The sequence below is a fragment of the Leopardus geoffroyi genome, chromosome C1 (assembly GCF_018350155.1).
Source record: "Leopardus geoffroyi isolate Oge1 chromosome C1, O.geoffroyi_Oge1_pat1.0, whole genome shotgun sequence".
Lineage (NCBI taxonomy): Eukaryota > Metazoa > Chordata > Mammalia > Carnivora > Felidae > Leopardus > Leopardus geoffroyi.
In genome coordinates this window covers 164786778-164813460 of record NC_059328.1, presented here as the reverse complement: position 1 = coordinate 164813460, position 26683 = coordinate 164786778, and positions in this window count along the sequence as shown.

The following is a 26683-nucleotide window of genomic DNA, read 5'->3' as shown; positions in this document are numbered from 1 at the left end:
TTATTCCAATGTGAGGGCAGAATAAAGATCATGTAAGCTGCAACATATCAAAATGATTGCCTCTTCTGCCCCTTTTACTCAGAAACTTTTCCTCTCATGAAACAAGTGACCAAAACAAGGAAGAGGAAAACACGTGCTTCAAGAAAACAGGGAATTCAATGTAGGAAAAAAGCAAAAGAAAATCCCAAGACACAGGTCTCAGAGCAACGGATTCAGAGTACAGCAAGAAGACCCAGGATCCAGGAAAGATGTTTTCAAGGAGAAAAAGTCATAAGGGAGGGTATAGGGAGAACCCGACAGAGTCTCAGATAGATTAACCCTGAGGGCAACTGGACTGAGAGACTGTGGAAGACAATGGAAGATCTATAAATGGGTACAAAGAAAACAAATCCAGTGAAAATCAAGGGAGTCAGTAACTCCAGGGGAAGTGAAAAGTTACCCGGTAGGAGAAATGTAACCAAGTACACGAATGAGCCAAGTAGTCTTGGCTCAGACGACACTGCTCACCGTCATAATTTTATAAATTCTGAAATGCTGATCTAATAAAAAAAAAATAATGGGGAAAGACTGGAGGGTGGCGTAAAGGAGCTAGGTCCTCGAGAGTGGTGAGTAGAAGTGATGATTCAACAGAGAGAAGTGCACACTTAGCTAGAAATGTGTAAGTCCTATCAGAAGAAACCAGCAAAAGAGCCAAAAGTAATTGAAGAATGGGGACCAGAGCTTCATTACATGGTAAATGAGACCATTCCTCAACATGGAAGACATTTATAGCTTTTACCTAAAGACGAACATCAGTCCTGATATTCTACTGCGAGAATTCAGCCTCAATTCTATACTTTAAAAAGTAGACTATCAAGGGGCACTTCGGTTAAGGGTCCAACTTTTGATTTGGACTCAGGTCACGATCTTACAGTTCGTGGGTTTGAGCTCTGCATGGGGTTCTGCACTGACAGTGAGGAGCCTGCTTGGGATTCTCTGTCTCCCTCCCTCTGCCCCTCCCTTGCTCGTGCTCTCTGTCTCTCTCAAAATAAATAAACAACAACAAAAAAGTAGACTATCAAGTCTTTGTTAAGTATGTAATATCCAAAGGGCAAAGACATTCTTCCCATCCCACCCCTTGATCACAGGCCTGCAAAGCCTTCTCCACCAAGATGAATTAGCTCAACCTAGACACTCTACTGGCCTGAATAAAATACAGATGTGCAACAGTCTCTAACTTGCAAACGGATCTGTTGCAGAAATTCCTGGGCCAGTTGTTTGGAACATAGGAGTGTTTTTTCTTCCCCACCTCCATCCCGTAAGACATGTTTCAGATGATTACTCATCTCAGAATTCTGGATGGTCGCTTTCTAGGGTCAGTGGGATAAGGGGAACCATAAGTCAGACGTGGGTTATTGTTAAGACTGAGCTTCTGTGTCGGATGGTGGGTTTATGGACACTTAGTACTTCATTAAATTATAATAAGTAAATAATAAAACCAGGACTACTGATGAGAGTGTGTCACGAGCCAAAAATTATCAGCCCATCTCTACATATCTAAAACCCAATGGGAGACAAAAACATATTCACCCCAAATCCTGTTTAACCGATGACAGAACGGATGGCACATTTGCCCAGATGTCCAGCAGTTACACGCAATATATATTTATTTATTTTTGGTAGTATTTGTTCACTCTATTTTTTGAAGGTTGGCTGATTTTTTTTTTTTTTTTTTAGAGTGTACAGTTAGGTGTCATTTAGTATATTCACATTGTTGTACCACCACCAATTCCATTTACTTCCAAACATAACACCCTAAAGGAAAACCCCATGCCCATTAAGCAGTCATTCCTCATTTCCCCCTCTAAACCCTGGGCTCTGACAACCATTTGCCCTCTGTGGACTCACCTCTTCTGTCTTTCGTATAAATGGAATCATACAAGACGTGACCTTTTGTACTTGACTTCTTTCACTTCACATGTTTTCTAGGTCGATCTGCATTATACTACACACGAGTACTCCATTCCTTCTTAAGGCTGAATAATATACGGTACATACACATCGCCTTTTGCATATCCATTCTGTCGTTGATGGACATACGGGTTGTTTCCATCTTAGGACAATTGCAAATAGTGCTGCTGTTAGCATTTGTTTACAAGTCGGCTGATTTTTTTTTTTTTTTAATTTTTATTCGAGTATAGTTGACACACAATGTTACATTAGTTTTAGGTGTACAACATCTGATTCTGTACACGTGTATGGTGATTCAACTTTGCTATACTATGCTATGCTCACCACGAGCGTCACCATACAGTGCTATTGCGATACTGTTGACTGTATTTCTATGCCACACCTTTTATTCCTGTGCCTTATTCATTCCCTAACTGGAAGCCTGTATCTCCCGCTCCCCTTCACCCATTTTACCCAGCCCCACACTCCCCTCCCTCTGGCAACCACCAGTCTGTTCTCTGTATTTATAGGTCTAATTCTGCTTTTTGTTTATTCGTTTGTTTTGTTTTTTAGACTCAATAAATATTTATTAAACATCTCTTAAGGGGTAAGGCACTGAGCAATCCTTTGGTTACTGTAATCAAGAGAGACATGGCTTGTGGCCTTTGGGAATTGGAGAACCACCTTGATCTTTCAGAATTCAGAAGTTATATTTATTTATTTTTTTTTTTTTAATTTTTTTTTTCAACGTTTATTGAAACGTCGTCGCGGACCGCGAGATCGTGACCTGGCTGAAGTCGGACGCTTAACCGACTGCGCCACCCAGGCGCCCCTTTTTCTCTCTCTTATACACCTTCGTTTCCAGAATTTCTAATTCTTTTGAGTTGCTGCCTCTCCTCCTAAAAATGCCTCAGTACAAAACGGGTTTTCATCCAGAGATCCTGGTTTATACCATACCCCACATACCTCACAGACCACACACATACGTCCTGACGTTATATACCACACGCGTGTGTGAGCCTGACAGCTCCTATAGTCAGCAGCCTCCCGTGCTGGGCAAGCCCAGACCTGCGGTCACGGTCCTGCCTCAGGGTTAAGGTTTCACATGGGCTTGTTCACAGAAAATACACTAACCATGTGGTTATATGCCTCTGCCAGAGACTAGGGCTGCACGCGGGTGATGCCTGGTTCCCGATGGCCACACACACAACCCCAATCTCCCTGCTGCCCAGAATAACAATGCGATAGGAAAAGGCAAGATAGAGGGGAGACAGGGGAAGAAAACATTCACATCAGTTGAATAACACTTACATCGCACTTACTCTTTGCCAGGTCTGTTCTGAGTGCTTTACAAATACTAACCTGTGAGACAGATACTATTATTTACACTGAAAGATGAAAAGATGGAGGCCGGAGAGGTTAAGTAACTTGTCTAAGGTCACACAGCTATAAAGTGATGGATTTGATCCAAGCAAGACTGGCCCCAGAGTCTGTGCTCTTAATTATAAGTCTGTGGCTCCTTGAGCCTGAGATAGAAAGCCTAGACTCTACCTTTCTAATTCCCGGGATAATTAATAAGCTGTTTTTTCTGTCAGAAGGAATAAAGAGTGTGGGTATGGAAAGTGCTTCAGATAAGTCCAGAAACTTGCCAGCCAAGTAGGACAGAAACTTAGAATAGGGATCAGGAAAGGAGAGCCTTGGGAGACAAGATCTTTAGACGGTGAGAATCGGGCACTCCTTGGCCAAAACATGCATGGGAGTGGATAATGCTGGGGGCCAAGGTAGGGGAGGTGACTCTAGACCTGGAGGCACTCATCAATAGGAAACAAACCAGAAATGGAGGTTAAAGTCGGCCTGAACCAGTAAGAAGGACATTCTGGCTAACTGTGGATGTAGCACATTGGAAAATGAAGCCGAATCACTCTCATCAGAGCACATAAATAGCATTTATAGACTTTGGCTTCTTTTCAACTCAATGAACATTCATAAGGCCCTTCAATGAAGAAAGCATAACATTCAACAGAATGAATTAAGGAGCTTGGCCCAGATTTTTCTCATCTCAGCGAGGTGTTTACATCTAACTTGATTGTGGGCTTGGTATGCATGAGACGTTCGGTGGGGACCTCAGCCACCAAGGGCACCTGTCTGAACCCTGCAGCACAGTCTGCAAACTGAGAGCAGCAGGGCTTCTCGGAAGCATCACTAGTTGGAGGAAAAATAAATAAATAAAAGGGGGGAGAAAACAGGGAAGCCAAAGTTAGTCAAGATAAAAGAAATCCACAATAGAAAGGTCAGCCACTCTAAGAATAACTGTCCTGCGAAAACAAAACCAGGCCAAATATAACGTCTCCTACCTCAGCCAAAATCATCTGCCTTTGGAAGTCAGTATTATGTTCCGGTATTTTTTTCTCCTCTATTCCCTATAGGCTCTTCTAAGGTAGGCCATTCTCTGTGAGAAGATATATGTGAGCAAGGTTTCATTTGACATCTGTTTTCCAACTATTAAATTTGTGGTGGTTATTTTTAGAACAAAAGATAGTTTAAGAAATAATTAGGTGCCCATATGTGATACAGGCTAGATAGTGGCAAATGTTTTTAGGATGATGTCTAAAAAATTCAAAGTGAAAAGCAGAAGAAGATAATGTAGATTTTGAAATTTAGCTAAATGAGCACTTTAAAAAAATGCAGCAATATAATGCATCTGTACCTCAATTTCCCCATTTGCATACTGCGCTGCTGTTTGCATAAAATGACTTCCCTGACCCCTCCCCGCCCCCAATCTGTGAGGCCAGCATGATCAGTTGGGTTTCCAGTAGTGGTGATGGATTTGCTCTGATCCACCCTCACCCTTTCTCCTGCTTCCGCCCATGATGAATGGGCACCATTACAAAATGGCGACTGGGGTTAGGAGTGCAGCCTAGAGAGGCTCACCCCCATGGGGGAATCAAACACTGGACCTTGGCCTCTTTTGTGTGGTGCTTTAACCTACTGAACTAATCAGCCACAGAAAAATAAGGATGCTTATCACTGACTTGCCAAAATAGAAGCACTATGAGAATATATTAAGAAGAAGAAGAAGAAGAAAGGAGAGAGATCTTAGATGCTTTCCTTCTACAGAAAAAACACCTATTTAAATACCAACTAATATTATTATAAGTCAGAAACAGAGGCCATGGCAATAAAAGCTGTTTCTCTAGGTCAACAACTGGCTGGAGACTCTGTCTACAAAATGAGTTTTATAAGATCATGCTTATTTTAGAAACATCAATACTAAAACAGCAGTAACAGAAAGTGTTTTTCCCCCTAGTTTAAGCACTGCTTGGATATGCATTATATCCAGCCAAGCAATAACTGAACAAATTCTTCTCTTAAATTTCCCCAAGTTCAAGTATACGGCTTCGAGCACACCACAAGCTTTATAAAACAGCCTAGCTTTAAGTATGCAATAATCGCTCATTTCCTGGCCATTAATTCAGACATCATGCAATCACTCAAAGGCATCCATTTTCCTTTGCTGCTATTTTGGGGACTGCTGCCCTATTGTCATCCCTGCCGTAGACCCCTGACTTAGTCGTCTTTTAATTAGAGCCAGCGAGAGCGACAGGCGGAGTCAGCCTGCTGAGGGTGATTCATCACATGGCTCTCTGCTCCCTGGCCTCCTAGCTGACAGTTTATAAACAGGACATCTTGGGTATCATGATTGCTGCTTAAGGAAACAGAAGAACAAATGGTGACCATCTTGTAAGCTACTTCCCTGAGATTACTCTAGTCTAGGGCTGTATCTACTGCCAATGTATTTTGATTAAACATCCAAATAAACTTTACCAGGGATGAGTCTTGGAATATGCTTTGTCTGAGCTTGCCCTCAAACGCACCAATATCATAACGTAAGGGTTGTCCAAGGTGTTAACTTGCATACTTCCAACCAAGCAACTTAGGCCTATTTTTAATAGATCTGCTTTTTAGCTAAACTCGTACCATGTCGATCAACAGCAACAGTACCAGTTCTGGAAAAGAAAAAAAAAAAATCAACTCAATACTGGTAGGCTTTTTCACTGTGATTATGGAAATCACTACTTATTAGCCCACAAAGCCCTACCATTCAACAGTAGTTTCCAGATAAAGCTACAAGACTGACTTACGCCTGCCGAAATCTAACCCTACTATCCCAGAAAGAAGACGTAAAGGCCCAAAGTTATATTAGGCTGTAATTCAACTCTACAACCCTGGGGTCAGCTGGCACATGTGCTGGGTGTGGGGTTGAACAACCAGCCCTGCACTGGAGAAGCTCACGGCTAGAGGGAGAGGTGCTAGTAAGGCCGAGGGGAACTGCATGGCGCGTGCAGAACCAGCACCGTTTGCTGCAGAAGATGCTAAGATGCTAAGGCCAGAGCTGGACTGGTTAGAGTTGACTCAGCTCCTCCATGTATTGTGGAGGATGAACGTGGGAAGTCTACTTAACCCATCTGTATCTCAGTTTCATGACTGATGTGTTTCCTTCCAGTACTCTGAGTGTGTAAGTGTGTGCAATCTGACACACACACACACAAAGTTGAAATCTTATCTTCTGTGTATTTATATCTTATTTTATATACTTAAGAGTCTAACAGAAGTATTTTTCCATGCCAATATTATTTCTCATGACTGTATAAGAATATAACATACGGTTGCACACTATTTTTTCTACAACTTTTTGAGGCATATTTGACATATCATATAGTTCATCCATTTCAAGTGTACAATTAAATTTTTAGTGAAATTAGAGGTTACACATTCAAAGATGGCGGCGTAGGAGGACGCTGGGCTCACCGCGCGTCCTGCTGATCAATTAGATTCCACCTACACCTGCCTAAATAACCCAGAAAACCGCCAGAGGATTAGCAGAACGGAGTCGCCGGAGCCAAGCGCAGACGAGAGGCCCACGGAAGAGGGTAGGAAGGGCGGCGAGGCGGTGCGCGCTCCACGGACTGGCGGGAGGGAGCCGGGGCGGAGGGGCGGCTCGCCGGCCAAGCAGAGCCCCGGAGTCTGGCGGGCAAAAGCGGAGGGGCCTGACGGACTGTGTTCCGACAGCAAGCGCGACTTAGCGTCTGGGAGGTCATAAGTTAACAGCTCTGCTCAGAAAGCGGGAAGGCTGGAGGACAAAGGGAGGGAGAGCTGCTGAGCCCCCGGACGACAGAGCTCAGTTTGGTGGGGAACAAAGGCGCTCGCCAGCGCCATCTCCCCCGCCCATCCCCCAGCCAAAATCCCAAAGAGAACCAGTTCCTGCCAGGGAACTTCCTCGCTCCGCGCAAACACCCAACTCTGTGCTTCTGCGGAGCCAAACTGCCAGCAGCGGATCTGACTCCCTCCCGCTGCCACAGGGCCCCTCCTGAAGTGGATCACCTAAGGAGAAGCGAGCTAAGCCTGCCCCTCCTGCCCCTGTGCACCTTGCCTACCCACCCCAGCTAATACGCCAGATCCCCAGCATCACAAGCCTGGCAGTGTGCAAGTAGCCCAAACGGGCCACGCCACCCCACAGTGAATCCCGCCCCTAGGAGAGGGGAAGAGAAGGCACACACCAGTCGGACTGTGGCCCCAGCGGTGGGCCGGGGGCAGACATCAGGTCGGAGTGCGGCCCCGCCCACCAACTCCAGTTATACACCACAGCACAGGGGAAGTGCCCTGCAGGTCCTCACCACGCCAGGGACTATCCAAAATGACCAAGCGGAAGAATTCCCCTCAGAAGAATCTCCAGGAAATAACAACAGCTAATGAGCTGATCAAAAATGATTTAAATAATATAACAGAAAGTGAATTTAGAATAATAGTCATAAAATTAATCGCCGGGCTTGAAAACAGTATACAGGACAGCAGAGAATCCCTTGCTACAGAGATCAAGGGACTAAGGAACAGTCATGAGGAGCTGAAAAACGCTTTAAATGAAATGCAAAACAAAATGGAGACCACCACAGCTCGGATTGAAGAGGCAGAGGAGAGAATAGGTGAACTAGAAGATAAAGTTATGGAAAAAGAGGAAGCTGAGAGAAAGAGAGATAAAAAAATCCAGGAGTATGAGGGGAAAATTAGAGAACTAAGTGATACACTAAAAAGAAATAATATACGCATAATTGGTATCCCAGAGGAGGAAGAGAGAGGGAAAGGTGCTGAAGGGGTACTTGAAGAAATAATAGCTGAGAACTTCCCTGAACTGGGGAAGGAAAAAGGCATTGAAATCCAAGAGGCACAGAGAACTCCCTTCAGACGGAACCTGAATCGATCTTCTGCACGACATATCATAGTGAAACTGGCAAAATACAAGGATAAAGAGAAAATTCTGAAAGCAGCAAGGGGTAAACGTGCCCTCACATATAAAGGGAGACCTATAAGACTCGTGACTGATCTCTCTTTTGAAACTTGGCAGGCCAGAAAGAATTGGCACGAGATTTTCAGTGTGCTAGACAGAAAAAATATGCAGCCGAGAATCCTTTATCCAGCAAGTCTGTCATTTAGAATAGAAGGAGAGATAAAGGTCTTCCCAAACAAACAAAAACTGAAGGAATTTGTCACCACTAAACCAGCCCTACAAGAGATCCTAAGGGGGACCCTGTGAGACAAAATACCAGAGACATCACTACAAGCATAAAACATACAGACATCATAATGACTCTAAACCCATATCTTTCTATAATAACACTGAATGTAAATGGATTAAATGCGCCAACCAAAAGACATAGGGTATCAGAATGGATAAAAAAACAAGACCCATCTATTTGCTGTCTACAAGAGACTCATTTTAGACCTGAGGACACCTTTAGATTGAGAGTGAGGGGATGGAGAACTATTTATCATGCTACTGGAAGCCAAAAGAAAGCTGGAGTAGCCATACTTATATCAGACAAACTAGACTTTAAATTAAAGGCTGTAACAAGAGATGAAGAAGGACATTATATAATAGTTACAGGGTCTATCCATCAGGAAGAGCTAACAATTATAAATGTCTATGTGCCGAATACCAGAGCCCCCAAATATATAAAACAACTACTCATAAACATAAGCAACCTTATTGATAAGAATGTGGTAATTGCAGGGGACTTTAACACCCCACTTACAGAAATGGATAGATCATCTAGACACACGGTCAATAAAGAAACAAGGGCCCTGAATGAGACATTGGATCAGATGGACTTGACAGATATATTTAGAACTCTGCATCCCAAAGCAACAGAATATACTTTCTTCTCGAGTGCACATGGAACATTCTCCAAGATAGATCATATACTGGGTCACAAAACAGCCCTCCATAAGTTTACCAGAATTGAAATTATACCATGCATACTTTCAGACCACAATGCTATGAAGCTTGAAATCAACCACAGAAAAAAGTCTGGAAAACCTCCAAAAGCATGGAGGTTAAAGAGCACCCTACTAACGAATGAGTGGGTCAACCAGGCAATTAGAGAAGAAATAAAAAAATATATGGAAACAAACGAAAATGAAAATACAACAATCCAAACGCTTTGGGACGCAGCGAAGGCAGTCCTGAGAGGAAAATACATTGCAATCCAGGCCTATCTCAAGAAACAAGAAAAATCCCAAATACAAACTCTAACAGCACACCTAAAGGAAATGGAAGCAGAACAGCAAAGGCAGCCTAAACCCAGCAGAAGAAGAGAAATAATAAAGATCAGAGCAGAAATAAACAATATAGAGTCTAAAAAAACTGTAGAGCAGATCAACGAAACCAAGAGTTGGTTTTTTGAAAAAATAAACAAAATTGACAAACCTCTAGCCAGGCTTCTCAAAAAGAAAAGGGAGATGACCCAAATAGATAAAATCATGAATGAAAATGGAATTATTACAACCAATCCCTCAGAGATACAAACAATTATCAGGGAATACTATGAAAAATTATATGCCAACAAATTGGACAACCTGGAAGAAATGGACAAATTCCTGAACACCCACACTCTTCCAAAACTCAACCAGGAGGAAATAGAAAGCTTGAACAGACCCATAACCAGCGAAGAAATTGAATCGGTTATCCAAAATCTCCCAACAAATAAGAGTCCAGGACCAGATGGCTTCCCAGGGGAGTTCTACCAGACGTTTAAAGCAGAGATAATACCTATCCTTCTCAAGCTATTCCAAGAAATAGAAAGGGAAGGAAAACTTCCAGACTCATTCTATGAAGCCAGTATTACTTTGATTCCTAAACCAGATAGAGACCCAGTAAAAAAAGAGAACTACCAGCCAATATCCCTGATGAATACGGATGCAAAAATTCTCAATAAGATACTAGCAAATCGAATTCAACGGCATATAAAAAGAATTATTCACCATGATCAAGTGGGATTCATTCCTGGGATGCAGGGCTGGTTCAACATTCGCAAATCAATCAACGTGATACATCACATTAACAAAAAAAAAGAGAAGAACGATATGATCCTGTCAATCGATGCAGAAAAGGCCTTTGACAAAATCCAGCACCCTTTCTTAATAAAAACCCTTGAGAAAGTCGGGATAGAAGGAACATACTTAAAGATCATAAAAGCCATTTATGAAAAGCCCACAGCTAACATCATCCTCAACGGGGAAAACCTGAGAGCTTTTTCCCTGAGATCAGGAACACGACAGGGATGCCCACTCTCACCGCTGTTATTTAACATAGTGCTGGAAGTTCTAGCATCAGCAATCAGACAACAAAAGGAAATCAAAGGCATCAAAATTGGCAAAGATGAAGTCAAGCTTTCGCTCTTTGCAGATGACATGATATTATACATGGAAAATCCGATAGACTCCACCAAAAGTCTGCTAGAATTGATACATGAATTCAGCAAAGTTGCAGGATACAAAATCAATGTACAGAAATCAGTTGCATTCTTATACACTAACAATGAAGCAACAGAAAGACAAATAAAGAAACTGATCCCATTCACAATTGCACCAAGAAGCATAAAATACCTAGGAATAAATCTAACCAAAGATGTAAAGGATCTGTATGCTGAAAACTATAGAAAGCTTACGAAGGAAATTGAAGAAGATTTAAAGAAATGGAAAGACATTCCCTGCTCATGGATTGGAAAAATAAATATTGTCAAAATGTCAATACTACCCAAAGCTATCTACACATTCAATGCAATCCCAATCAAAATTGCACCAGCATTCTTCTCGAAACTAGAACAAGCAATCCTAAAATTCATATGGAACCACAAAAGGCCCCGAATAGCCAAAGGAATTTTGAAGAAGAAGACCAAAGCAGGAGGCATCACAATCCCAGACTTTAGCCTATACTACAAAGCTGTCATCATCAAGACAGCATGGTATTGGCACAAAAACAGACACATAGACCAATGGAATAGAATAGAAACCCCAGAACTAGACCCACAAACGTATGGTCAACTCATCTTTGACAAAGCAGGAAAGAACATCCAATGGAAAAAAGACAGCCTCTTTAACAAATGGTGCTGGGAGAACTGGACAGCAACATGCAGAAGGTTGAAACTAGACCACTTTCTCACACCATTCACAAAAATAAACTCAAAATGGATAAAGGACCTGAATGTGAGACAGGAAACCATCAAAACCTTAGAGGAGAAAGCAGGAAAAGACCTCTCTGACCTCAGCCGTAGCAATCTCTTACTCGACACATCCCCAAAGGCAAAGGAATTAAAAGCAAAAGTGAATTACTGGGACCTTATGAAGATAAAAAGCTTCTGCACAGCAAAGGAAACAACCAACAAAACTAAAAGGCAACCAACGGAATGGGAAAAGATATTTGCAAATGACATATCGGACAAAGGGCTAGTATCCAGAATCTATAAAGAGCTCACCAAACTCCACACCCGAAAAACAAATAACCCAGTGAAGAAATGGGCAGAAAACATGAATAGACACTTCTCTAAAGAAGACATCCGGATGGCCAACAGGCACATGAAAAGATGTTCAGCGTCGCTCCTTATCAGGGAAATACAAATCAAAACCACACTCAGGTATCACCTCACGCCAGTCAGAGTGGCCAAAATGAACAAATCAGGAGACTATAGATGCTGGCGAGGATGTGGAGAAACGGGAACCCTCTTGCACTGTTGGTGGGAATGCAAATTGGTGCAGCCGCTCTGGAAAACAGTGTGGAGGTTCCTCAGAAAATTAAAAATAGACCTACCCTATGACCCAGCAATAGCACTGCTGGGAATTTATCCAAGGGATACAGGAGTACTGATGCATAGGGGCACTTGTACCCCAATGTTCATAGCAGCACTCTCAACAATAGCCAAATTATGGAAAGAGCCTAAATGTCCATCAACTGATGAATGGATAAAGAAATTGTGGTTTATATACACAATGGAATACTATGTGGCAATGAGAAAAAATGAAATATGGCCTTTTGTAGCAACGTGGATGGAACTGGAGAGTGTGATGCTAAGTGAAATAAGCCATACAGAGAAAGACAGATACCATATGGTTTCACTCTTATGTGGACCCTGAGAAACGTAACAGGAACCCATGGGGGAGGGGGAGGAAAAAAGGAAAAAAAAAAAAAAAAAAGAGGTTAGAGTGGGAGAGAGCCAAAGCATAAGAGACTGTTAAAAACTGAGAACAAACTGAGGGTTGATGGGGGGCGGGAGGGAGGAGAGGGTGGGTGATGGGTATTGAGGAGGGCACCTTTTGGGATGAGCACTGGGTGTTTTATGGAAACCAATTTGGACAATAAATTTCATATATTATAAAAAAAAAAAAAAAAAAAAAAAAAAGAATATAACATACAGGGGCGCCTGGGTGGCTCAGTCAGTTAAGCATCCGACTTCGGCTCAGGTCATGATCACGTGGTTCTTGAGTTCGAGCCCCACATTGGGCTCTGTGCTCCAGAGCCTAGAGCCGGCTTCAGATTCTGTGTCTCCCTCTCTCCCTGCCCCTTCCCAGCTTGTGCTCTGTCTCTCTGTCTCACTCTCAAAAATAAATAAAAGTTAAAAAAAATTTTAAAGAATATAACATACAAATAGGCATTAGCTTAGTAAGCAACCCCTTATTGTTGGACACCTGGAAATTGTTTCCATTTTCCACTATAATAAATTGTGATAATTATTTTTTCCTATCTTCCAAAAGAACTTAATAGTACTGGATTGAAATGTTCCATGAAAGATTTTAATAACTCAATAAAACTGTCTAAAGTCCAATAGTTTAGAAGGTAATTATGCCGTAACTACTCTATTCTTCCTTAGTCATGTTCTATTCCATTTTTTTTTTAATTTTTTTTTTCAACGTTTATTTATTTTTGGGACAGAGAGAGACAGAGCATGAAAGGGGGAGGGGCAGAGAGAGAGGGAGACACAGAATCAGAAACAGGCTCCAGGCTCTGAGCCATCAGCCCAGAGCCTGACGCGGGGCTCGAACTCATGGACCGCGAGATCGAGACCTGGCTGAAGTCGGACGCTTAACCGACTGCGCCACCCAGGCGCCCCTATTCCATTTTTAATAATGATGCAAATTTTACAAATACCGTACAATAGAATCTAATTCAATAGTGAACAGTGAATGTTGATTTGACCTCCTGGTGTATTTCCAGACATTGATCTAGGTGCTGAGGATATAGCAGTGAACAAGAGAGACCAACCTCAGACAGTAATTACACTTGTGGTGAGCACACCATAACATATACACTTGCTTAATCACTATGTTGTACACCTGAAACTAATATCGTATTGTGTGTCAACTATACCTTGGTTTAAAAAAAAAAAAAAGACAACCTCAGTCTTTCATGGAGTTTACCTCCTAGCAGGGAGGACAGAAAAACAAATGCACAAGTAAACATAAGGTACATCAGAAGCTGATAAGTGCTATTAAGAAAACCTTGAGAGAGAGATAGGTAGTACATACAGGAAGTAGGCACTACCAGAAAGTACCCATGGAAGCACTGTTTGTTTGTTTTTTTATAGAATAGCCAAAGAATAACTCACTAAAAGATGATATTTGAGCAGAGATTGAAGGAAAAGAGGTGAGAAAGTGGTCCAGGCTGAGTAAACAAGAAAGAGCTCGAAGGCCATTGGCTGGAACTAAATGAATGAAGAGAAGATGTGACAGGAGATGTGTTTGAAGAGGCCACAGGGGCCAAGTCATGTCTGGCCTAATAGGCCTTTGTAAAGACTTCGAGTTGAGTTGGTAGACATGAGTTCCTAAAAGATCCTTCCATACACGTTCTGAAAGTATCCACTCCTTTCTAAGGAATGGTTCCCAAAATAACATTATTTGCTGTAAGTTCTAGTTGATGTATTTTTAGAGGCCTTTTCCCCATATCTGCCAATATATGTCCTTTTGGATTCATTCTTATCCATATGGCTTCATGAGCTTAAGATCCTTATTCTTGAAAGCTTTGTTGTTTCGTCAAGAAGAGAGAAGTACAGAAGTCCCCAACCCTCCTTACCTGCAACTTAGTTTTCCTGTTTCAGATACTCAGTCAACCAGCCTGGAAGAAAAAATCCTCCTTCTGACAAAAGGGCAGAAGGTCAGTAGTAGCCTAACGCTGTCTCATGACTTCCCTCCACTTCATCTCATCACACAGGCATTTTATCATCTCGCATCAGCATGTGAAGAAGGGTGAGTAGAGCACACAATAAGATATTTTGAGAGAGAGATACCACATTTGCATAGCTTATATTGCAGTATATTGTTAGAACTGTTCTATTTTATTATTGCTGTTAATACCGTACTGTGCCTCGTTTATAAATTAAATTTTATCGTAAGTATGTATATATTAAAAAATAGCATATATAGAGTTTAGTACTATCCATGGTTTCAGGTATCCACTGAGAATGTCTTCGAAAGTATCTTCTGTGGATAAGGGGGAAGCACTTCTATATAAAGGCTAAAAACAAAAGCAAGTAAAAGTAAACATTTTTCTGAGTACAAAATTGGTTTCCATAGAGATCAGAATTGGGACCATCTGATGTTTTATAAGTGTTCTGCAAGACAGCACAAGAGAAAGCTCCCAGAGTATAGACAGTACTAAGACAGCTCAAATGTGAAATGCTCCAAAACAAAACAAAACAAAGTGAAATGCTGATAGGAGCAAAATACTAAAAGGATCTCTCAAAAGTCTATGATTTGCTATAAAATTGAAACATGAGTGTCAGTTTCTATGAAACTCCACGATCTGGGCTTTCAGTCTTTTGCCAAAGAGTTTAAGGGCTTTCTCCACAAACACTGCCCCCTGCCATTACCTGCAAGCAAAGAGGTGAATAAATGTGGATGGTATCAGAAACCATATAACAAATATATGGTATAACAAATAAACACTATATCTTTCAATAAACATGTTCTGAACATACATTATATGCAAGGCATTATGCTTGCTATTGGATATGCAAAGCATCTGGTCTTACAGGGTAACAAATTGATGGAATGTGATGGATTCTCTCATAAATGCACCACACAATGCAATATGGAAAAAGAACACAAAGCCTAGATGGTGGGGGTCAAGTAAGGTAAAAGAAGTGGTGGGAGTTAGCTGGAGGTAGATGGGTTCAAAGGATTTGGTGTCCCAGAAAGAAAAAACTACAAGAGATAAAGCCCATGCGGAAGCTATGGGGATGCTGATGAAGCTATTCTTGGCGGCTGGAATATAGAGATGGAGAGATGGGGGTTGGAAGCGAAGAGGGGCAAGACGTAAATACTTGCTCTTACCCTCTTGGGAACAATGGTACATGCACAACTGGGAAAGTGTATACAATTCTGCCCCTCATATTCAATATCCATGCATGGCCAGAGGCTTGGATAAAAGGCAACTAAAATAATCATGTGGGTGAAACAGTTCTCATAGAAAGAAATACTAAAAAAGCTGACTCTGTCCAATAAAGGCTAAAAGGAAAAATGTACCAAAGTCTATGAAATTAAGATAAATAGTGAGTCGGGTAACACGATGTGCTGGCTCATCAAATCCCAGAGATCAGATTCTAGATAAAATCTAGTCAACCAGGGCATTTCATACATAAATCCAGCTAACGTCAATGTCTCCTAAACTTGTTGATCATAAGGATTACCTGAGGAGCTTGTTAGAAATACACACCCCAGAGGCGCCTGAGTGGCTCAGTTGGTGAAGCAGCCAACTCTTGGTTTCAGCTCAGGTCACGATCTCATGGTTTGTGGATTTGAGCCCCACATCAGGCTCTGTGCTGGCAGTGCGGAGCCTGCTTGGGATTCTCAATCTCTGTCTCTGTCTCTCTGTCTCTGTCTCTCTGTCTCTCTCTCTCTCAAAATAAATAAATAAGCATTTAAAAAAATACATATCCCAGACCTCATTCCAGTGATCACCACCCCACCTCACCCTCCTACCAACCTCCTGAAACAGAATCTCCAAAAGATGTGCCTTGAGATTTGTATTTTAACAAATGTCTTAGATGGTTCTTATGCTATAGCAAATTTGAGAAACTCTATTCTAAAAATATAGGTTGGAACTTCCTAGGATCAATAACATTAATTGCAAAAATTCTCTCACCTGGCCAGTGGTTCATCTCAAATATAACAATTAGCACTACATCAGATAGCTTGGATCCCCTTGAGTGGTGGTACTGATGAAAAGTAAAGAAGGTTCTCAGTGATATGGGATATTCCATGATGATTGGGGCTATTTGTGGATAACTCAACTGACCTGAGATCTCACCGGCCTCACCAGCCTCTGGAGTCCAAGTAACAAAGTTTGACTGTATCGCAAGGGCTTATGTAAAACTTTAGCCTCCTTCAAGATGTTCTTTGTGGTTTCCTCAAGTTCTGCCCCAGAAGCAAGTCCATTCAAAGTCTACCTCTCAAGAATCATCATGGACGCTGAAAATTCACAGGCCATTCAAGGGAGGCTCTACCTGGAAGCTGTCCTCCTGTGTTCCCCTCCAGTCTCCCTCCAGATGCCCTTCTCTACAGCCCTGTTCCTTCAACCTTCATGACCATATATGGCTGAGGAAGCAATGGGGATTTGCACTGCATTTCCACTCTGGCTTTAACTTACCCAGCACTGTGCAGCTACAAGGCAATCTGCCTTAAAAGGCATGATAATCACCTGCTGTGGATTTTAACTTTCATGACTATCATTTTAAATAGTATCCCAAATTTTAAAAAAATTTACAATAGAAATTGTTTTGCCAAATTTCAGCTTGATAGCATTTGAAATATGAGTCCAAATCAATAAAATTATGGGGCTTCTGCATCCTGTGAACCACTAGGAAAGGATAATGCTTATCTTGGATTCGCATAAGCCACCAGCAGGTGGAAGACATATGAAGCTTACTTGGTAAATATGGTGCGTGGGTGCTTCTTGAAAATTCTGGTAGGACCTCTTCTTGGGTAACGTAGAGGACCAAGAGAAGTTTCTTCTGGGCAAAAATTTCTCACATGGTAAGCAAACACAACCATTGTAAAAATTCTGTTTACAACTTAATCTAGTGTGCCAGCCAAGATCAGAATCAGCCTGCTACAGCCAAGTGACTTCTTAAAAGAATTACATGAATGTCATAGGGACTGGAAACCATCATCAAGCGAGGCACTCCCGTGCATAACCTGTTATTTTTAAAACACATATTGCCTTCATGTGACAATGTACATGCCTTTGATAATGGTAATTCTCCTGTTCAGATGCTTGCCCAGAAATGGGATGTGCTCACTCTGTCACTTTTGTTTCTCCATATAATTAAGGACTGGCCACTTGTGATGTGGACTTAGCTAGAAAAGGGGATAGTTGTCTAAAGATGTCAGCCTTAGTCATAGGCACCTATCAACCACTTTTCATTATTCAACATTTTGTATTACAAGACCCTTTTCAAAATAAATTATGAGCCAATATATTTGTTCATCTGGTATGTCTGTGGACCCCAGACATATATCAATGTTATTTTTTTATTTCCCCTTCAATTTACTGAATAATAGATCTTATGCTGAAATGTTTCTTTCAACTAAACTTGTCGTAGATCTAAAGATTCAGGATTGTAAGCTCATTACAATGGGAGTAACATAGAAGAACAATACCATTGCTGGTGGCCCCAGATACCCAGATGTAAGGGGAGGGCGGGGGGAATTCCTTGTAACAAGTTTCAAATTGAATCTTTGTGTGAACAGATTCAATTCCTATGGAGACAGAATCAGACATCAAAATCCAATAAAAGGAACACCGGCATGCAACATCAGTAGTTGTGAAATATGTAACAAAAGGCAAATATTGAACTTGGACTTGAGGAAGAAGACTTTGTTCCTACTGTGACCTGTTGGAAATGAAATGGAAACGCCCAGTCTCGTGTTGAGCTAGACAACAGAAAGTGGCCGTGTAATCCAGCTGAGAGTAACTCCCTATGGACTGGGGGTGAGAGAAAGGCAAGCATCCCAGGGGTGTTTTCATTCCCAGAATATTTTACATTATTATTGAATCATTCTAAAAGTTCTAACTGTGGACCAGGTGAGTTGTGCCAGGACCTCTGCACAGGGTTTACAGACGGTTGTCGGTAAAAACAAAATAAACAAATATTTTGGGCTTATTTTAGACATACTTCTGTGCTAAACTTCAGAGATATATAAATATGCATCTTTTAAGAATGGTCTCTTTCCAAAAAGCCCAACAACTAGGATTGCCAGATTTAACAAATCAAAATCCTGGACACCTATTAAATTTGGATTTCAGAAAAATGATAAATAATTTTTTTTAGTATAAGTAGGTCCCATGTACTACCTGGGCCATACTGATACTAAAAATATATTCATTCCAATGAGGCATGAATTTCCAGTTTTAAATTTCCAATTTGTAAATCTCCAAATTTCCAAATTTAACTGGACACCCTATATTTTACTGATACTCTACGAGCTCACTGTCACAAAAGGACACCACACTTGAGTCTGCAGGTAAGAAACTAAAATTTGCACTAATTTACCTCGTTCCATATTACCTGAACACCATGAGTACTTGGCAGAAAGCAGTAGATTTGATACAAAGGAAATCCTCACTGATAATCTTGTTCTTGCCTAAAGTAGGACATTGCATACTATCATAACGCTTTTATTCTTGTTAAATTCCCTTAATACAACACAAAGCCATAACACTTTGCATTTTGTAGGAGCTGTGTGACACAGGAAGATCGCCATCTCTACAGGAGTCTACATGCATTGCCAACAAGACCACAGTGACAAGGAGCTAAGTACACACCTCAGTTATATTTAAATTAGAGAAAGAAGGGATTGTCAATGTGGCACCCATGCTTTGAGATGGGCAAACCTGGGGTGAGTTTATTTATTGTTTGGGGTTTGGTGTGTCTGTGTATATGTGTGCGTTTGAGGGTTTTCTCCTTACAATCAGAAAAGCACTGATAGCATTGATAGAAACAGATGATTTGTTAAAGTCAGCATTAAAAATTATAAAATTATAAATAGTTTGGACAATGTAGAACATGTATATCTCTTTTAATAAACATGTACCTATAAAAGGCATAGAACACCTCTGATTAAACATTTGTTTAAATTAGGAAATTAATTGTAGTAAAAATACCAAGGTGACTCAAAGATCAAAGATTACCATACATAATTCATTTCCAAATACAAAGGACGTCTTAGAGAATAAGAAAATTATTCAGCTGTCTCCTAACTTCTTTGGTATTCTGTTGTTTTTTTAGTATATATAGAATCCCGTTACTTCCCATTACGCATCAGGAAATCAGACACTGATTTCAAAATAAAACTGAAATTGAACTTCTTTATTACACACATTAGTTTCCCTCTATTTATCTAGAAATCACTTTAGCATAAGAACATCACCTAGCAGTGACTGACTCACCATAGGTGCTCAGGAAGTTGTGTTAAATGAATGAGTCAATGATTCCAGAAAGATTTGTTTGGAAAATAGTTCAGATGGTACATACAATATTTAAAAGTGTCGAATGCCCTTTAGGATAGGTTTCGTTGAGTAAGATTTGAAATGAGTTTTTTGAAAACTCTGTATAGTTGGAGTCTAAGAAAACTGATGTCAAGCCCTAGTTTGGCTTTAGATTCTCTCCAAAATTGTGTACTGGTTTTTTCTGCATCCAGGAAAGATTCCATTTGTGTCTGTGGAAAAAGAACAGCAGATATTCCTGGATCTATTCACATCTTCAAGGAGACTGCCCAGAAGGCTTACCTACTATTCTCTACTTTGCCAGCTTTTGTTTCAAACACTATTCCAGCAAAGAGAAACACATTCTTTATTTGTTCTAACATTCTCACTCCAAATGAAATGAAATATAAATTTCAAGTTTCTGCACCAACGCAGTGATCAGAAAGCCAAGATTACAGCTTTGATTCCTGGATATGTCAATCAGCAGACTACAGAGAAAGACCAGGATATGAAAATAAATCATAGCCCTTCCTACTCACCTGCATTAGTGATACCTTAATGAAAGACAGGAGAGAAAGGAGACTACTATGTATTTCACATTTAACCAGCTCAGCACCTATAACATAAGTATTATGTGCTCGTTTTACAGTTAGGGAAACTGACTTCCCAAGGTCACATCACTAGGAAGCAGAGGTGGTAAGATCTGAACCCAGGTCTGATTGATTCCAAAGGCTGTGCTTTTGCCAAGTATCATGATGCCCCCACTACCCCAAGGGCAGATGGCTTACAGCAGACCATCTCTGCTAGTAGCTAGTCAATTTGGTGCATATATGTGACTAAGACTGGATTGGCCGTGTCTTTTCCTATCTGAAAGGGCAGTAGACAATTCTGTTCCTTTACAGGATGAAAAATGCCAAAGTTTGGCCAAATTAGCTGTCGCTAAAAACTGCCATGGGGCACATAAAATCAAATTAGTACCAAAAGAATAAGATACATCATTGTTTCTTTCATTGTTATTTTTGGATTTCTGTTCTTTGGTTTTTTGTACCAGCTTGCTGAAACATCAAGGTTAATATCTCAGTCAGGTTCCAACTTCCCAAATGACCTTTATCTCAATTACCCATCCATGCAACACCTGCTTCTGAAAATCTGACCTTCAAAAAACATGCTCCTGAAGTGGAACTTAATCTATAGATCTGTACCTTCTGGGACAATAATTACCTTCCACATATCTTCCTCTCACTTCTGGGGTTAAGTAAGTTGATTAAAGTTCATCTGACACAACAAACAAGTTAATAGAAGGGAACTTTCTCAGCCTGATAAAAAGAAGGTAAGGGAAAAAAACTGCAAATAATTTCAGGTAATGGTGAACATCTGAGATCCTAATATTGAGAATAAGATAATGATGTTTGATCTCACCATTTCTATTCAACAGAGTACTAGAAGTCGAAACCAGTACAATACGGCAAGAAAAAAGTAATAAGGGGCATACAGATAGAAAAGGAAGAAGTCAACTGTCTTTATTTGCAGATGTAACATGACCGTGTAAGTAAAAACTCCTAACTAATCGACAAAAAGCTACTAGTAGTTGTAAGTAAACTTAGCAAAATTGTACGGTACAAGAGAAATACACAAAATTGAATGTCTATATATTAACAACAACGAATTCAAAAATGAAATTTAAAAGCAATAACGGTAACATTATCCAAAACGTGGAATACTTAGGGATAAAGTTAACAAAACATGAGTCAGAACTACACGCTAAAAACTGTCAAGTATTGCTGAGAAAAATTAAAGAAGACCTAAATAAATACTATGATAATTAGACGGAGGAAACAATATCGCTTAGGTGTAAATTCTCCCTTAATTTAAAGAAATCCCAGTAAAAATCACAGCAAGTTTGTGTGTATGTGTCAATTTGACAAATGGATTCTAAAATTTACATAGAAATTCAAAGGACCTACAATCACTTAAACTTTTTTGCTAAAGAAAAATAACATAGGAGGATGTACTCTGCCTGATTTCAAGACTTACTCCAAAGCTACAGTAATCACAACAGTGTGGTATTGGCATAAGAATAGACATATAGGTTAACAGAACAGAATAAAGCATTGAGAAACAGACACATATGTGGTCAACGGATTTACAATAAAAGTACCAAAGTAATTCAGTGTGGAAAAAAACAGTCTTCTCAACAGATGCTGCTACAACTGGATATCCATATGGGGAAAAAAATGGACTCTACCCCTCACACCACACACAGAAATAAATGTAAAAGCTAAGACTTTAGAAAATCTTTTGGGCCTTGGGGTAGGGAAAGTTTTTTTGTTTTTTGTTTTTTTTTTTAAATGGGACACAGAAAACACAAGCCTAGGAAGAAAATAATAATAAACTGTACTTCATCAAAACTTACAACTTTTGCTCTTCCAAAAATACTCTTTATAAAATTGAAAAAGCAAGCCACAGCCCAGGAAAATATATTAATAATATTGACAAAGGATTTATAGCCAGGATATTTTTTTTTTTAAATAAACTCTTAGAACTCAATTCACGTTGGGCAAAAGATTTAAACAGATCAAAGGCATATGACTGGCCAGTAAGCCTACAAAAGATGCCAACATCACTTTCATCAGGACAATGCAAAATAAAATCACAATGAGATACCACTACTCATGTAGTAAAATGGCTAAAATGTAACTAAGTGCCAATACCTAGTGACAGCAAAGATGTGGCACAACCAGAATTCTCAAATACTGCTGGTAGGAATGCCATATAGTACAACCACTTTGGAAAACATTTTGTAGTTACTTATAAAGTTAAATATATACTTACCATACTACTGAGCGATCCCACTCCTAGGGGTTTACCCAAATGAAAACACGTGTCCTCACAAAAACTTACACATGATCATGAATATTCACAAAAGCGTTTCTCAAAACAGCAAACACTTAACACAAATGTCTATCAAGAGGTGAATGGATAAACAAACTATACTCTAACCATATATTTTTACAAAATGCATTTAAAAAATGAACTGCTCCATGCAACAACATGAATGAATCTCACATGAAATCTCAATTCATATTGGGGTGCCTAGGGTGGCTCAGGCAGGTAAGCGCCCAACTCTTGATTTTGGCTCAGGTCATGATCTCATGGTTCATGGATTTGAGCCTCGTGTCGAGCTCTGTGCTGACAACATGAAGACTGCTTGGGATTCTCTCTCTCCCCCTCTTCCTCTCTGCCTCTCCCCCACTCACATTCTCTCTCTCTCTCAAAATAAATAAATAAACATTTAAAAAAAAGAACCTCAATTCATATTAAAGAAGTCAGACACAAAAGTACATGCATGTAATCCCATTTATATGACATTCTAGAATAGGAAAAATTAATCTATAGAGGTACAAAGCAAATTAGTGGTTGTCTGGGACCAGGAGTGGTGTAGGGAATGAGGATTGACTACAAAGTGTCATGAAGGACTTGGGCGGATGACAGAAACGTTCTAGATGTTCATGTTGGTGGTAGTCACACAGAAATGTACATTTTTCTAAACCTAAATACTGTACACTTAAAGTTGACATTTACTATGTGTAAACTATACCTCAGTAAAGTTGATCTTAAAAACTAGATTGAAGGGCACCTGGTGGCTCAGTCGGTTAAGCGACCAACTTCAGTTCAGGTCATGATCTCACTGTTGGTGAGTTTGAGCCCCGTGTCGGGCTTTGTGCTGACAACTCAGAGCCTGGACCCTACTTTGGATTCTGTGTCTCCCTTGCTCTCTGACTCTCTCTCTCTCTCTCTCTTTCTCTCTCTTTCTCTCAAAAATAAATAAATATTTACAAACATTTTTAAAAAACTAGATTGAGGGGCGCCTGGGTGGCTTGGTCGGTTAAGCGTCCGACTTCAGCTCAGGTCATGATCTCACGGTCCGTGAGTTCGAGCCCCGCGTAGGGCTCTGTGCTGACAGCTCAGAGCCTGGAGCCTGTTTCAGATTCTGTGTCTCCCTCTCTCTCTGCTCCTCCCCTGTTCATGCTCTGTCTCTCTCTGTCTCAAAAATAAATAAACGTTAAAAAAAAATTTAAAAAAAAACAAAACTAGATTGAGATATTACTTCTTACCTCTCAGATTAGTAAAAATCAAAGAGTTAGAAAACATACTTCGTTGATATAAAGGGAATAGAAACACATACACGACTAGCAGCAATGAAAAATTAGATCATTCATAGGGAATTTGCCAGTAGCGACCAAATGACCATATATCTGACTTCTAGGAATCAATTCCAAAGATATATTAACAAAAATATGGAAAAAAATATATACACAACTTTTCATTAAAGCACGGTTTGTTCTGCAATAGAAAACAGGATAGGAAAATACCTAAATACCTAGAGACTATGATATATTCAGGACAGAGATACAGGCCAGACTTCTCTGAATATGCCTTGTGTTTTATTTATATGTATGAATATGCTTATATTTTGTTTCCTACTTCCATTCACTGAAAATTCCTAAACTAATGATCAACCCAGTAGCCATGAGTTTTTCAACTGTGTTCTCAAAATACCATTTCCCACCAAAAAAGAAAGAAAGAAAGAAAGAAGGAAAGAAAGAAAAAAGCCAGAGTTCTTAAGAGAGATAGCTAATCCTAGGCCCGGGAAAGGAAATGTATAAATGGATCACAATAAAAGCCAAACAAACATTGGATGCCACCAAATACTACCCCAGTCAAAAGGATTCAGAGTCAAATTTGAGACCCTCCCACTGGCCAAAGACGAGACCATCTGAGCATCAATAAAGCTGATAAATACAAGGATTGGAAAAGCAAATCTTTAAAAGTCCATTTTTTTGTACTAACCATTTTGTACTAACAAAAATACACTCATTGGTCATTGAAGAATGTTAGGGAACCAATCCATTCATTTGAAAACTGGTAAGTAGGGGCGCCTGGGTGGCGCAGTCGGTTAAGCATCCGACTTCAGCCAGGTCACGATCTCGCGGTTCGTGAGTTCGAGCCCCGCGTCCGGCTCTGGGCTGATGGCTCAGAGCCTGGAGCCTGTTTCCGATTCTGTGTCTCCCTCTCTCTGCCCCTCCCCCGTTCATGCTCTGTCTCTCTCTGTCCCAAAAATAAATAAACGTTGAAAAAAAAAAAAAAAAAAAAAAAAAACTGGTAAGTAAAGGGAAAGAAGATGCCATCAGCAAATCCAGACTGCAGGAAAGGCTGTAGGACAAATACCTAGTTTTTTCAACAACTAAATGCCAAGAAAAAATAAAGAGATGGAGACGTTCTCTACAGATTATACAAGATTAAGTGACTCATCAACCTGATAGCAATGTGTGCACCTTATTTCGATCTTTATTTGAACAAACATAATTTTTAAAATACATTTTATAAGCCAACCAAGGAACACGAACATTGACTACATATTAGATGATAGTAAGGTGTCACTGTCAATTTTGCTAAGTGTTATAATGGTGTTTAATAAGTTTTCAAGAGAGTCCTCATCATTTAAAAGATACCGTATGTTTAAAGGTGATAGAGATCATCTAGGATCCGGCTCAGCACAATGATGTACAGAAACAATGGGAATGGATGTATAGACAAAAGAAGATGGCCCATGAGTTCATTACTCTTGAAGCTGGACAATGGGCACAAGGAGTTCATTATGTTATACTCTCTAGACTTTTGTATGTTTAAAATTTGTCAAAATAAAAAAGTTTTTTTTTAAGCACCAGTCAACAGTTGAAAGGAAAAGAGAAATCTAATCAGGGCATGTGAACTAAAAATACATGTCACAAAGAAGAGAGATCCGACTTGGTGAATGTATGGAATTACATTATAAAAGTCAACTATGCAAAAATGTAACAGTCAGATAATATTGGAAAAGTCCTGATTGCTGAAACACAAATCCTATAATAAGGCCATGAATCCTTGGAGCAGCCAGAGCACTAGGAAACATGTACCCCACCTAGAGCAGGGGCAGAAATGGGGAACCTCAGCCTGGAGGGAATAGGTAGCAAAACCTAATAGCAGAACAATGAGGATCTGAAACCAGAAACAAAGCAATGAAATGAAGATGGTGCCATAAATTCTAGAGACAGTTCCCAGGAATAACCGATACTGAGAAGAGGAAGAAAGAGGAGCCAAAGAAGATTTGATTCGATTCAATAAATATTTCTCGAGCAGCTATGTGCCTGACACGGCTTCAAAGACCTGGCAGTCTAATTGGAGAGATTAATAATTAAAATAATTAACTATAAGATATACACAACGTTTATGGCAGAAATGAGCATGAACATTGGAAGAGAACATGGACTAAGGAGCAACTGAATAGATGGTGAGATTAACTGAGATGGTGGGAACACTGGAGGAAGAGCAGTTTATTTATTTTTTATTTTATTTTATTTTTTTTTTTTTTCAACGTTTATTTATTTTTGGGACAGAGAGAGACAGAGCATGAATGGGGGAGGTGCAGAGAGAGAGGGAGACACAGAATCGGAAACAGGCTCCAGGCTCCGAGCCATCAGCCCAGAGCCCGACGCGGGGCTCGAACTCCCGGACCGCGAGATCGTGACCTGGCTGAAGTCGGACGCTTAACCGACTGCGCCACCCAGGCGCCCCAGGAGGAAGAGCAGTTTAGAAAGGACTGGAGAATTTGAGGTGCTCATGGGACATCAGGGACAACAGGAGGTTAGATAGAGGTCACATCAGCATAGAGGCAACGACTTCCAAAATAAAACGATTAGTTAAGTTTGTTGGAACACAGCCAAAATTGCCATCTTTACACTTTGGTCCTACAAGTACCATATTTTCTTTTATCAGCATCTTCATCGAGTTTACATTTTTATGTCTTTAAACGTTTCCTGAATGCTAAGTAAAGAATATTCCAATTTAATGCTACCATAAAGACTCTGTGAAATCGTCTGGACCTAATGTCAAATTCCCTGATGC